This window comes from Schistocerca americana, chromosome 2, assembly GCF_021461395.2.
Source record: "Schistocerca americana isolate TAMUIC-IGC-003095 chromosome 2, iqSchAmer2.1, whole genome shotgun sequence".
NCBI classification, from domain to species: domain Eukaryota; kingdom Metazoa; phylum Arthropoda; class Insecta; order Orthoptera; family Acrididae; genus Schistocerca; species Schistocerca americana.
The window spans coordinates 180,076,345-180,090,981 of record NC_060120.1 but is presented as its reverse complement, the minus strand read 5'-3'; the positions used below and the strand labels follow the sequence as shown (position 1 = coordinate 180,090,981).

General features: G+C 38.5%; 2 protein-coding genes across 7 annotated transcripts in view; one reads left to right on the top strand and one right to left on the bottom strand.

The window, feature by feature from the left end:
* LOC124594878 (broad-complex core protein isoforms 1/2/3/4/5-like) overlaps nt 1-11,074 on the bottom strand; it is a 67,153-nt gene extending 56,079 nt beyond the window's left edge. Inside the window, exons 1-2 of one of the 4 annotated variants that reach the window (XM_047133347.1) lie at nt 10,980-11,069; nt 4,211-4,364 (exon numbers count right to left, since the gene is read on the bottom strand). The gene's annotated coding sequence lies outside the window, so the exon portion shown is untranslated. Of the gene's footprint in view, nt 1-4,210; nt 4,365-5,661; nt 5,817-9,804; nt 10,760-10,979 lie in introns of those variants that run through there. The other 3 variants (XM_047133350.1, XM_047133349.1, XM_047133348.1) reach the window with 3 other exon arrangements.
* A 123-nt stretch (nt 11,075-11,197) lies between these two features.
* Nucleotides 11,198-14,637, top strand: part of LOC124595452 — a 179,205-nt gene continuing 175,765 nt past the window's right edge. Inside the window, exon 1 of one of the 3 annotated variants that reach the window (XM_047134198.1) lies at nt 11,198-11,652. The gene's annotated coding sequence lies outside the window, so the exon portion shown is untranslated. Of the gene's footprint in view, nt 11,653-12,413; nt 12,665-13,674; nt 14,414-14,637 lie in introns of those variants that run through there. The other 2 variants (XM_047134199.1, XM_047134197.1) reach the window with 2 other exon arrangements.

Genomic DNA, 14,637 nt, shown 5'->3' with positions numbered 1-14,637 from the left:
TTCCAGGTTTAGATGTTAGAGATAGGTTCTCTCTCACTAAAGCTTTCACAGCACAGTGGTCTGAATCACAGTTAGAGACCCTACAATTCCTCACATCGATGCCTGACGTGGCATGTCATGCCTTTACTAACATAGTCTATTTGATGGACTACTCCACTTACATTTGATTTCCATGCTATAAGAAGTATTATTTTGTGTGGGAAACATATGCTCCTGATAATTAGATTATTTCTAGCAGCAAACTGACATAACATTTCTCCATTCTCATTACTTTCTTCGTGAAATGTGTATCTCCCAGATACTCTTCCATATTCACTTCGCCCAACCTGTGCATTAAAATCTCCCATAACTAAGAACAGACCGTACTTTTGTACTTCACTTCATGCACTTTCTAGATCTTCATAAAACTTTTCCTTTGTTTCTTCTTCTGCTTCCTCTGTTGGTGTGTATGCAGTTATTATCGTTATATTTCTGAATTTCACTTTCACTCTCAGTCTGCTAAGTCTTTCATTTATGGTTTCAAATTCAAAAACACTGGTACCAACCTCTTTTGTTATTATGAATCCCATTCCGGCTTGTCCTGTTCTGTCTGGTCCACTATACAGCAGAGAATACAGGGGCATATCTATCTGTCCTTGTCATCTTATTTCTTCTAGCACTACAATGTTGTACTTCATGATCTCATCAGCTATTTCTTTCATCCTTCCAGGTTTCAACATTGTTTGTGCATTCCATGTTACTATTACCAAATCTTTTGTCATTTTTCTTTGCCGAGGTCGTGTTTTTTGTCTCGCATCCATCATCTGAGGCTTTTGTTGAGGTTATGTAATATGTCGGTTTTACAGCATGTTATTGGCCCCATGGCCAACCCCCATCTTGGAGGACCTGGATTTCTTTAGGGTTTACTCCACTAAGGAGGTTGGCTTTCCTATGCCTACAGAGCCCCCCCCCCCCCCCCCCCATCCCCTGCCCTGTGTTGCAAGACAACAGTCGAGACCAGTCCAGCTTGGGCGACGATGCCAGTAGCTGCACTACCGCTGGCATACATCTCGGCGCTTCATTGAGGCACACAAACCCTCCCGCCCCTCACTGAAGGTGCCTATGATAAGGTGGTGTCCCCTGGGAGGGAGATTTCTTCTTGTTTCCCCCTTTTACATCCGTTTCATCCTTTTCGTGAATTTTCACATGTATTTAGGTGTATGTTTGCAAAAAAATGTTTGGACACAATTCTACATTATTTATGTAATTTTTCACAATTTTTTCAGCACCATGGATCCTTGCTCCTTCCATCTGCATCAATACAGAATAGTTTCCTTATACCTAGCCAGATCCCAGTCCCACTGTCCACCACCTCTACAACAACCTTCAAACCTCCCCCATGTCCCCTTATAGCTGACAAACCCTGTCTCTCAGACCAACTACACTTACCCCACCTTCCAAAACTCCCTCCCACCACTCCTGCATTGTTGCTTGGCTTGTGGAATCCTCCTCAATGGCCTTATCATCAAATTACCCATCTCTGGCTGCCACCCCTCCTTCCGTAATGAGGTCCAACTGTTCATTTCTGCCAATTCTTAGCCCTCACCAACATAGGCCTGCAAAACCATATCAACCAAGCCCAAACCTCCTTACAGTACCTTCTCTCCATCTGCAAAATTCTGCTATGCAATCCCAAATTCCTGGAACCCATAACACACATTGAAACTCTGAACCTCTTGCTCTGCAGGAACTTGAGCAACATGCACAATGCCACCTCAAAAAGCTCTCCATCCTGCTCACTCCCTACTCCTGCCTTCCTGCTCACTTCCTACTCCTGCCTTGGGGCACCACTGTCCACCACCTCTACAACAACATCCAAACCTCTCCCATGTCCCCCTATAGCTGACAAACCCTGTCTTGCAGACCTACTACACTTAGCCCACCTTCCAAAACTCACTCCCACCACTACAAAGAATCCAGATTCTAAACAGACCCGTGACACAATCATGAACCTATCCTCCAGAAGCTGTAGCCCAACAGAAATATCTGTCCTTTCCAAAGGCCTCACCTTTTGCCCCACTCCCAAATTCAATCATGGCTGTGGTTTCAGTTGCCTGAGACTGTAGCTGCGCGCGCGCGCGCGCGCGTGTGTGTGTGTGTGTGTGTGTGTGTGTGTGTGTGTGTGTGTCGCCTATTATTGGCGAAGGCCTTAATGGCTGAAAGCTTTATTTGTGACAGTCTTTTTGTTGTGCCTATCTGCGACTCACCATGTCCACTATATGGTAACAACTTTCCTTTTCATAATATTGTTACATTCCATTATTTGATTTCTACCTCAGGGTAGTGTGTTAGGCCTTCTTCTGTTCCTTATTTATATAAATGACACACATACCTCAGGAACGGCAGCCAAGATCATGTGGTTTGCAGATGATACTAGCGTGATAGTGGGTGATATTAAGGAATCTCTGTCTACTACAACCGATAAAGTCTTCAATTCCATGCATACATGCTTCAGTGCCAAAAGGAAAGAAGAAAAAAAAACTATACACAATTTGGGAAGCTGAATCAAAAGCATGCTCTCTGTTTGGCACTGGGCATAAATGAGTTAGAAAGGGTATGAAGCACAAAACTTTTAGGAGTGTATGTTGACAAAGATTTAAGCTGGAAAGACCATGTAACTAATATCTCCCAGAGACTCAGCCCTGCATGTTTTACTCTGAGAATTATTTCTAAAGTTTGCTCCTCAGATGATTCTAGAATGGCCTGTTTTAGTTACTTAAGAGTCTTGTAGCTAATGAATAGTTCTCTGGGATACAATTTACAGTTGATTAAATGAAAGTTTTACATTACAGAAAAGGACTCTCTGAATCTTCTCACATAGACTGGCTAAGGCCCACTGCAAGCCCCTGTTTAAAAAAGTTGTATTTGTTTACTGTACCCTCCTTGTACACACACAAATGCGTATCGATGACAAAAGCTAGACTTGATGAACTGCTAAATGAATCCGATTGCCACAGTTATAATACTTGCAAATGTGGTCCTTACATATAGAACAAATCAGAACAACCCATACTCAAAGGCATGTGAGCCACTTTGGTGCCACTCTTTATAATGCACTGCCAACATACATAAAGAAGTTGCAGGCAGAAACAGCTTTCGGATCAGTGTCAAAATCATTTCTTATTGAGAAGTTTATGATGTAAATGAATATGTGAGCCTATAGGGTTACTAGGGTTTCTTCTATTTCAGATGCAGTGTAATACACTTCTGCCGAGAAGAATTGTGAATTGTAGTTTGTCTCATAACGAACATAATCTATGAACATTTAATTCAGCCACAGCAGACATGTCAAACTGCGCTAAAATTTCGCCATAAGCAAAGAACAGCTGATGTTAACAAACAGCATAATAATAATAATACAATTTTATTATATATACATACAAAAAATATAACACTTAATTACCATTTGCTCAAATAATCGTTTCATCCTCTACGAGTTCTTCCATTGAATAGTAGCATTTCCCACAGAACCTGCTGTAGCCTTGTTTTTAAAATTTCTGGCTTAATATTAAATATGTTTTTGCCCATTAACTTGTTATATATGGTCATCCCTGTATACAGTGGAGTCCGTGCATACTGGTGTTCCCCTAATTGCGATGGTTTTAGTGTCTGAAGGTTTTCAAGTGTTTGTGCATTTTACTTTTTAGCAGTGCTACATAATGTGCTCGTATGCATTACTTCTTTAAGGGGTGTTTTATATCAAAGTTAAATGATTTGCTTATTAGGCACGTTGGTCTTTTCTGCAGTGTTATGTAATTTGTTATCTGTTTTCACTTTTCAGTAGTGTTTTTATTTTCAAAGTTTCGTGTCCATTGACTTATTTATTGTGCATGTTGTACTCACAATTCCCCTTTCAATCGTGTACCAAGCAAGGTGGCTCCTTCAGTCTTAACATATTGGATCCGCATTCGGGGAGCCTGGATTCACCCTCCATCTGGTCACCTTGACTTGAGTTTACTATGGTTTCCCCTGTTTCTAATGAAAATGTTGGAATGGTTGCTTTACTTAGGCCACAGAGAACCTTCTGCCCTATCCTCGCCTTATCATATACTATTTTGTTAATTTTTTGTACATATTATTTCTGTTTTGTTTCTGACATGGCTGATACCACTGCAATAAATGGGCTATTGACAAATAAATAAATAATAAATTGAATGCTAGTTATGCATGCCTTCAGAATAGAGGCTGGTAACTCATCCAGGCTGGATGACTTCTTAATTTTTGTATTGTTCTTCTGTCTTCTCTTTTGCAGGACACCACACTGTGCTGTCTATACATTGGGTGCTACACCTGCCTTAATGAAATTTTGCTGTAGCTTCCAACACCTGAAAAATGTCATTTATACAATTTTCTTGTTTTTATGGATTTCCTATTAACCTACTTCTATCTTTGAATTGCATGTTATTGTATTTGTGTGTGCATTTTCTTTCCTCAGTTTCTCATTTTATGACAACCCACACTACTATTACTTTTTTGTATATAATTTTGCCACTAAATGGTGGAAAGTAGGGTATGCTTCTAGGGAAAGGTTTTATTAATAGCTCAATGTTCTAAGTTTTGGAAGTGTAATCATCTTGCAGCTAACAAATCCATGCAGGATTAAAATACAGTAGTGTCCATATTTCTCATGAGGAAGACATAGTATGTGTTATTTCCTGTCCAGGAAAATTTCAAAATCGTTTTCCATTGCTCTAGGGGCTGTAGTCTGTGTATCCAGTAATAGAAAAACATTGGGTTTTTAGCATTATTGACTGATGATTGATCCAGTATGTAAAACAAGTGTAAGCAACACATCACTTTGAGACTCTATTATTTTACTTTGTTATTCTGAGACTGTGCTCCAACAAATGATGTTCTGTTTGTCATTATATTACTCTTTCCGCCCATCAGTAAGTTGACAGTGCATCAAAATTCCTTGCCCCATCCCCTCCTCCCAACTTAAGCAGCATCCTTGGAGTGTGATTTCTTAAAAAAAAAAGAGGCTGATCCACAGGTACTTCTGCGCTTTTAAGATGAGAATTTAAAGCACAGGTATCTGAGAGATTTGGCATTAAACAGTTTAATTGATAATACAGTACCCAGAGCATCTGTTCTATCTCTCTGAATGGATTTGTTCATTACAAAATAACACTTGCTGCAGCCAGCCACGGTTTTCTTTTATTTATTACCTGTACTATTTATTTCAGGAAATAATGTTTATTCTCAAGTGCATTTTCATGCATAATGCCATTTGTATGTGATGTTTGCAGTGTGTGTGTGTGTGTGTGTGTGTGTGTGTGTGTGTGTGTTAGATTAGATTTACTTTCATTCCAACAATTGATCCGTAATGAGGAGGTCCTCCAGGATGTAGAACATGTCAGAAAAACAACAATACATGACAAGTATTTACAACTCAAACAAATAAGCTAATGTACCATTCCACAGGTCCCAAGTGGAATGATGATCATTTTTTAATGAACACTATATGAAAGAATCTTTTTACAAATACTAACGCACTGAATTTAAAATAATTTTTTTAAATTTATTTATAAGGTAATAAATGAGTAATACAACTACTATAGTACTTATTTACGAAGAACACATTATTGCACTGAAATGGTGCAGAAGTTAGATTGTACTTACACACACATACAAATCAGCTGGTTCTACTGAGAAATTCATCAATGGAGGAGGAGGAGGTGGCCACCAATAAATCATTAAACTGAATTTCAGTGGTTGTTAAGCTTTTTATGGCTGCTGGCATGTTATTGAAAATGTGTGTTCCTGAATAATGCACACCTTTTTGTACAAGACTAAGTGACTTTAAATCCTTGTGAAGATTATTCTTATTTCTAGTATTGATTCCATGAATTGAGCTGTTGGTTTGAAAAAGTGATATATTTTTAATGACAAATTTCATTAAAGAATAAATATATTGGGAAGCAGTAGTTAGTAACCCTAGTTCCCTAAACAGGCTTCTGCAGGATGTTCTTGAGTTCACACTACATATAACTCTTGCTGCACGTTTTTGTGCCCGGAAAATTTTAACTTGGCTTGATGAATTACCCCAAAAAATAATCCCATATGACATTGTGGAATGAAAGTAAGCATAGTATGCCAGCTTTTTCATTTTTATATCCCCAATTTCTGACACAATTCGCATTGCAAATAGAGACTTGTTAAGACTCTTCAGCAGTTCTGTGGTATGCTTTTCCCAGTTGAATTTATTATCAAGCTGTAATCCCAAGAATTCAACACTGTACACTTCTTCTACCTGCTTGTCATCGTATGTTAGGCATATACTCGTGGGACACCCCTTACAAGTTCTTAACTGCATGTTTTTTTGTTTTTTTTTCAAAGTTTAGTGACAAGGAATTGGCTAGGAACCAGTGATTAATGTCCACAAATATTTTATTAGCTGATCTTTCTAAGACTACACTTGATTTGTTACTTATTGCGTTTGTATCATCGGCAAACAAAACCAACTTGGCATCTCGTAATGTTACTGATGAAAGGTCATTGATATACACACGAAAAAGTAAAGGCCCTAAAATGGGACCTTGTGGGACCCCCACATGTAATTAGTTCCCAGCTGGATGATGCCCAATAGCTTGATAGATGTCTCTTTCCTAACAACACCCTTTGTTTCCTGCCAGATATATAAGGTTTGAACCATTTTGCAGCATTCCTGTTACACTATAATATTCTAATTTAATTAAAAGGATATTGTAATTTACACAGTCAAATGTCTTTGACAGATCACAAAATATACCAGTTGGCTGCAATTTTTTGTCTAATGAATTAAGCACATTTTCACAGTAAGTGTAGACAGCCTTCTCAATATCAGAACCCTTTAGAAATGTGCACTGCTTCTATGACAGCATGTTATTTGAGATAAGATGGTTATAAAGCCGATTGTACATTACCTTTTCTAAAATTTTTGAGAATGCTGGCAAAAGTGAAATTGGACAGAAATTTGATGCTATTTCTTTATCTCCCTTCCTAAACAGTAGCTCAAATCAGCATATTTTAACCATTCAGGAAATATTCCACTGATAAATGACTGGTTACACAGATAGCTTAATATGTTATTTAACTCAGAATCACATTCTTTAATTAGCTTTGTTGATATTTCATCATACCCACTACATGTTTTTGGTTTTAAAGATTTTATGATGGACATTATTTCTGCTGGGGTAGTGAGGGTCAAATTCATATTATGGAAGTTACTTGAAATGTCTGTTCTGAGGTATTCCATAGCAGCATCTACAGAACCTGACAACTCCATCTTTTCAGTAACAATTATGAAATGTTTGTTAAAAAGTTTTGCAACACTATACACAACTGTCACCAATGTATCATTTACTCTAAATGCTATTTGCTCCTCTTCATGTCTGGTTCTACCAGTCTCCTCCTTTGCTGTATCCCATATTGTCTTTATTTTGTCTGATATGACTATCTTCTCCTTGTAATGTATTTGCTTTGATGTCCGTATCACAGTCTTTAATATTTTGCAGTATCTCTTGTAATGCACTATAGCATCAACATCGGAACTGTTTCGGATTGACAGATAGAGTTTTCTTTTTGTTTTACAAGATAACCCTATTCCTTGAGCAATCCATGGCTTCTTTGTAGAATTTGCTCTAACCCTGGTAAGTTTTTGGGGAAAACAAGTGTTCAAATAAGGTAAGCACTTTATAAGCAAAAGTGTTATATTTTTCATTCATGCCATGAGCACTGTAAACATCAGTCCTGCGAATGTCTCTGAGGAGTGTCCTAAAATAATCAATTTTTGGCTTATTGATTACCCTCTTGAGCTCAGATTTAACAGATTTTAGATCCTGTTCAGTATTAACATTTAACAGAAGGAACTGCATATTATGGTCTGAGAGGCTATTGACTATTGGTTTTGTAATATAATTTTATTCATTGGACTTTTCTATAAAGATATTATCAATGGCTGTTTGTGAGCAATTGGCTACCCTAGTGGGAAACTTTACAGTGGGAATTAAGTTGAATGAGTGTGTTACTAACTCATTTAAGTTCTTATTGGGAGAGTCTTTAAAGGAACCTACATTGAAATCACCATCAACCAGTACTTCTTTGTTTTTGGTTGTTAAATGGGCCAGTACAGCTTAATTTTATGAAGGATTTTTTTGTGAAATTCTACTTCTGTTGCACATGCTTCCATATGCTGTTCTAGGGAAAATTTATGAATGTCTATGTTCTTAAATTTATGACAGTTCCTGATGAATGTGGCAACTCCTCCTTTCTCCATTTCTGACCTACAAGAGTGAGATGCTAACCTAAACCCTGTAACACTTAAAGGCTCTATACCAGTGGTCACATGATGTTCAGAGAGGCAGATTATGTTGGCTGGCTTTAAGGACTCTAATTCACCTATGCAGATAATTAATTCATTAATTTTATTTCTCAGTCCTCGAATATGTTGATGCAATAAAGGTAGCTGACATTTCACATTGACTGAGTTAAAATTGGGTAGAGTTAAAATATCTGCTGACTGTTGAAAATTCTTAACCAATGGCTGTTTATGCTGATGAAATAAGCTAAAATTATGTTTTTTTGTTTCTTTCTCAAACTGAAAGTTTGTCTCAATCCTAACCTCTCTTAAAATTTGGTTTCTTTCTATCCTCGCTACCCTAAAAAGGGGTCTTTTCTGAACCCTATAAGCACTGGTATTTTATCACTCAAGACAGTGCCTCCCCCCTTTAACTTTCCTGCTATTTTCCCAGCCAGTTTACCCTTCCCCTTCCTGTTGAGGTGAAGGCCATGCCTAGTATGATTCCAACTACTGAGAGAATCAACAGGAACCACACCAATGTGTGACCCTGCACCCAACATAAGCAACCATTCCAACTCCAAATTAACTCTCTTGATAGAAGAGTTCAAATGAGGTTGGTCATGGAGCCCAAGAACAGATACAAACTCAACACTAGTATGCTCCGATGCTGATGCAATCTTTGCCAGGTCACACTCTACACTGTACCCAGGATCTCTGTAAATACTATTCCCTGCCCCACCCACTATAACCACGGTGTCTTCCTTAGTGAACTCTTTGCAAAGTGATCCTAAATCCTCTAGACCAGCACTAGGTTAAAAAAAAAAAAAAAAATGGTGACCTGGTATTCTGATCCTAGTTCATCCTGCAAAAGTTGGCCAACACCTCTAACATGGGAACTACCTAACAACCTGTTCTTTCTCTTTACTGATTTCCCTATTTTCTTACTTTTCAATTTGCTGATGAAAGTTTGTTGTGCCCTGTCTACACCTGCAACTGCTTGAGGCTCACCTGTTTCTAACTGAAGCAATAGGTCAAATCTATTTTCAACATTCACCACAAAGCCGTCAGACAAAGTTCTAGGCCTGTTCCTCCTGTTGCCCCTTCCCACCTCTCTTTACCCTTCTACCTCCTTAACCTGCCAAGATCTCCCCTGGCCTTGTCTAACTCAGCCTGAAGGGTGGCAATTTTCCCCTCCTGTTCTAGTATCTTACTATCTCTACTACAAATCCTACAAAACCACTGATGAGTCTCATTTACTTCCCCTATTCCCATGACACTACAGTCACCCACATGGAAAAAGCTACAGCACCTATCACACCAAAGCCCCGATCTAACAATTCTATGGTGTGTGTGTGTGTGTGTGTGTGTGTGTGTGTGTGTGTGTGTGTATTAAACATCACTCCCACAATTCACAGTTGGCTTGCAAGCTGAAAATAAAAATGTTAAAAAATGCGTAAGAGGGTAATAAGAACTCCAAAACATACTGGTACCAGAATAATACAGCAACTCACACATTGTAACAATGTATAAATGCCACAACAAAATATGGGACTTATTTTCGGAACTGCATCATTCAGACCATTGTCTCTACAGTTTTAGGCTTTCACAAACCAATTCTAATGGATAAAATCTCTCTTCAAAGCCATCACTTTGCACTGTCACACAAATGTCGACAGCATAAATTGATGCCGGAAAGGGAAGGCTGATTTCTATGAACACATGTAACAATCAACATGAGGGAATACTGTCCTTCAGTAGATTATCTATTTTGCCTCACTGTAAGTACCTTAAAACACTACAAAAAATAAAAAAAGTGCTTGTTTCAGAATGGAACTAGATGGTTAATGAACTAACTGTGCTATTAGATTACACAGTTCCAGCTATTTTATTCGGTAAATTAAATGCAAAAGGGACGGCTTCAGGCGTTTTAATTTTCACCCCGTATTGAACAGCCATAGTCCTCGTATCCCGATTCTCGTCCTGACAGAGGCAAAATGATTCACATTACAAGTATCAGACTCACAGCACAATGCAAAAACCGAAGCAATAGCACGATACCACGAGAAACAGAAAGGTGTTACTTTTACCAGTTATATCTAATAAGATGATAACATATTAACCATTAATGGGTAATATGATTTTTCTAGATTAATACATATGGGCAACGACATAGAAGCGCAAAAACTGAGAAATACGTATATTTCTTTCTTTCGCCAAAATAACAGTCTACAGTGTTTCCTTCCTGTGACGTAGGGAAACAATTGTTTATCCTTTACTTAAGCGCACCCTGTGCGAAGCCAATGGGTGTGCCCGTTATAATATGCAATACAAAATACAATCATGATTTTACGCATCCTGCAATAAATCATGATAAACAAGTACTCAGCTTCTTTGCATTTTTTACATAAATTCTCAGTTGTTTGTTCATTATCTGTCGCTAACGAGTTCCCAGATATCGAACATACACATTACACTCATACAGACAAAACTTGACATTCTTGTGTAAACATAAATAAATCAGCAGTAGACATGCTGTTAAATCATTGGCTCAAAGGCACTGACAGATCCAATATAAATACTAGGGTCACACTCAGCCACGCTTTGATTCTGATCTTGATGTAAAAGTTACAATTACTGATGTTCATAGCCATTTCCTTACCTGCTATTCGTAAAAAGTTTTTTTCGTGAAAATCTGTTAATTATGTGGAACAAAGTTGGCAACCTGTCACACAAACTTGTTCAAACCTAGTGACACTCGCAACCAATCACAATTTGTGTAGTATATATCGAAAACTTTCATCGACTATAAAATATCGACGTGAGCGGCTATGTCGACTAACGACTACCAATTGAGCAAGCGTAGACAAAGTCAACATACATTTGAAAAATGGAATTGCGGTGTTATCATTTCAGTAGGACTGAAGGGCTAAATAAATAAACTAACAAACTTATTTATATTAGAAACCGATAGTTTTCGGTTCACTTAAATAAAATTAACACTTGACAACTCTAAACAGCACTTTTATGGTGGAATTCGTCATTGTTTCAAATCTGCAGTGAGTGGGTTTTCTAGAGAGATGGTCGGAAGATTTCCATTTTGTTGTAATTTACGACCCCAGAGAAAATGAGTAACTCCGTGTCTTCATAAAATTTTGCCATTTGGGGTGCCATTATTATTAATGGCTTTTTTTTTTACTATTAAGTCTAGCACCAAATCTCACATAGTTCAGAACGTGCTCTTCTTCCAATTCATATGTTTGAAATGAAGTAATGATTTTTTGAAGAAATTGTTTCCTTTTAGCGGTGGCGCACCTTAAGATTTTGGAAATAAGGTGGGGAATGATTCTGTGGTTGTTTAGAGTATGTTAATGTACTGTGAAGGGTGTCGCAAATTATAAATTACAACTGAAGTAAACATACAAAGTCTATTGTTTGTGTCTCAAGTTAAATTACCAGATTATTCGATGGAACTATTTCTTTATTTCATTTTCATACACCAGATGATTTAAACATACAGTGTGGCAGTTTTTACTGTTTTATTTCCATTACACGTGGTGACAGAGGTGCATATAAATTTTCGTGATAGATGGACAGTACGTTCCCATCTAGGCTATGAACTATTTTAAGTGTTTTATGTGTAAGCTGTTTTATTTTCTTGACTGCTGCACCTCATTGGCAGCCATCTAAAGACCTCAGCCCACTATTATTTTATGTCTGCCTTACCAACCTTGATCGAACAATGCTTTATGCACTTTTGTTATAGTAGCGACGACTGAATACCATGTTTCATTTCCTTCTGCAGCTGTCAGACATTTGTGTATAAATAGTGATTCATATAAGAAACCTCACTATCCACAGTGAGACTAGATGCTCAATATTAACCACTATGCATAGATATATTGGCTGCATTTCATGAATGAGGCGAGGTCTGCTGCCTTTGCAGAACTCTCTGTGTCAGTCTTTGTGCTGTATGACTCTTGCTTCCTCTGTTGCTCTCCCCAGATTTAGTTTGGATGATAGAGAACTGCAGACTGAAAAGAATAATCAGAGCGGTACAATTCTCTATTGACCTTGAGTTAAACATTTTTTAATCTCGTAGAAAGTTCATTCCAGTGGATAACTATAACCAGTTGTGACTGTTTCATCTATTTTATATTTTGCATGCTTCAGATGGCTATTTAGGCGATTCTTTCACACTGCTGGAGATGGTGGAATAAAGATGCAATGACATATGCAAAATTATAAAATAATAAGGGACACTAAATGTGAGTGATGGGCATGACGAGCTGCCTAAAGGAATAAAAAATAAAAATCTGTTAAGGAAATCTATTCATAAAACTGTAGGTAATTAGCTTTCTGCGAAATCTTTCCTCAGAAAAGAAAACAAACACACATTCGCACAAGCAAGCACACCCCACACATAAGTGACCACTCCCTCTGGCTGCTGTGTCCAGAATGCTATAGTGTCATGTCGAGGAGAGGCAACAATGTGGAGTGGGGCAGGGAAGGGTAGGGGTGCAGGGTGTGAGGAGGGAGGGGGGGGGAGGAGTTAGTGCTGCCTGACCTGATGGAGCATACAGAGACTACATGGTGTCCAGACAAGGCTGCCTGGCATAGCATTGGGAGGATTTGGAAGAGGGAGGAAGGGCCGTGGAAGAGGATACCAGCAGAGAAGGGAAAAGACCAGTGGCATTGGCACTAGCTGCCTACTACGATGAATGGCCACCACCAAACTGTAGCCAAGAGCAAAGTGGACCATTCTGTGGCACAACATGCAGCTGAACATAACATGCTTGATTTCAAAGGTTGCTTCACAATCTGGATCCTCCCCTCCACCACCAGCATCTCTGAACTGCACAGCTGTGGGCCATCCTTACAATATGTTGTCTACTACTGAAATTATCCCAGGCTCAACCTAAACTAACCTATTGCCCCCAAACCTCCACACAACAGTTTCAGCCCTCTCTGTATTATCACTTCCTCCCAATTCACATCTCCATCTAATTGTGCTCCACACTCTGCCTGCATCACCAGTCTTTTCCTCTCTGCAGTTCTCCATTTCGACTCACCTTCCCTCCCCCCCGCCTCCCGCATTGAGTCCTGATAGGGGCCTTATTTGAGCACCACCTAGTCCTCGCATGCTCAGTTAGGTGGGGCTAACTCCTATCCACCACCCATACCCTGCTATCCCTCCCCCTTCTCCACTCTACTATGTATATTAGCTCCCATTCATCGCATTTCAGTCTGCCCTGAGAAGCCAGAGGTAGCAGTTGTGTGTGTGAGGTGTGCTTACTTGTGTGTCTTTCATAACACAATGTTATGGAAATTACAAGACAGAGTGACTGGCTAGCATTTACCTTCACGAGCCGAGATACTTAGTGCTGGTGATACACACAGCTAAAAGTACAAAAAACTGTCCTAGCTTTCAGAACTATTAATTCCTTCCTCAAGGAGGAAAGAGGGATAGGCTGAATAAGGTTAGTAAGGAGACCTCCAGGATGAGAGGGACTCAGTTGTTGTGAGGACAAGTGGAGACAAAAATGAAATTGTAGCAGATCTGAAAATTCCTATGCAGTTTCTTGACCACAGATTGAATCAAGCTATGAATCTCTCTGTATTTATTTATGTATTTTTGTGGCACCATTTAAACATTCAGTATCTGTAAAAAGCATAACAGTCTGTTTAAAAAATGAAAAAAAAAACCCAAAGATCCACCATTGGAAAATCTATAATAGTTTGATAAAATGTGTAGGAGAGGATAAATTACAATAAGACTAAAATAATGTACAATGCATGTTTAGAATTTCTAGGAAAGACAGGACAAGAAACAAAAGAATCAGAAAAGAGACTAGAACAGAAGACATAGTTAAAACTGTAATGAAAATGAAATGGAAGTACGTGTGGTATGGAGACAGGTACCAATAAAGCTCTCTTTGGATTCTAAAAGAGATAAGAAAAGGCTGAAATGATGACATAATGGAGGCTGGATATATCACATTAGACAGTTTATAGGAGCAATGGGGAAGTGTGTTGCTGTACACCATAATGAATGGAAAAATCTAGAGAAGACTTTTATCCAGGATCAGATAGCTGGTAAAGACAATGCTGATGATAAGACGTTTCTCTCATATTTGTACTTGCACTGGGCAGAGAATCTAAATCACTGTCGGATACTAAAGTCTCTGCAATCTTTTGTTCAGCTGATGCTTCCATATCATAGTGTTAGATGTAAGTTGATGCAGATGAGTAGGAGAAACAGGCCCATAAACTTCAGATAACGTATTAATAGTGTCCTGCTTGACACAGTCATGTTGTTT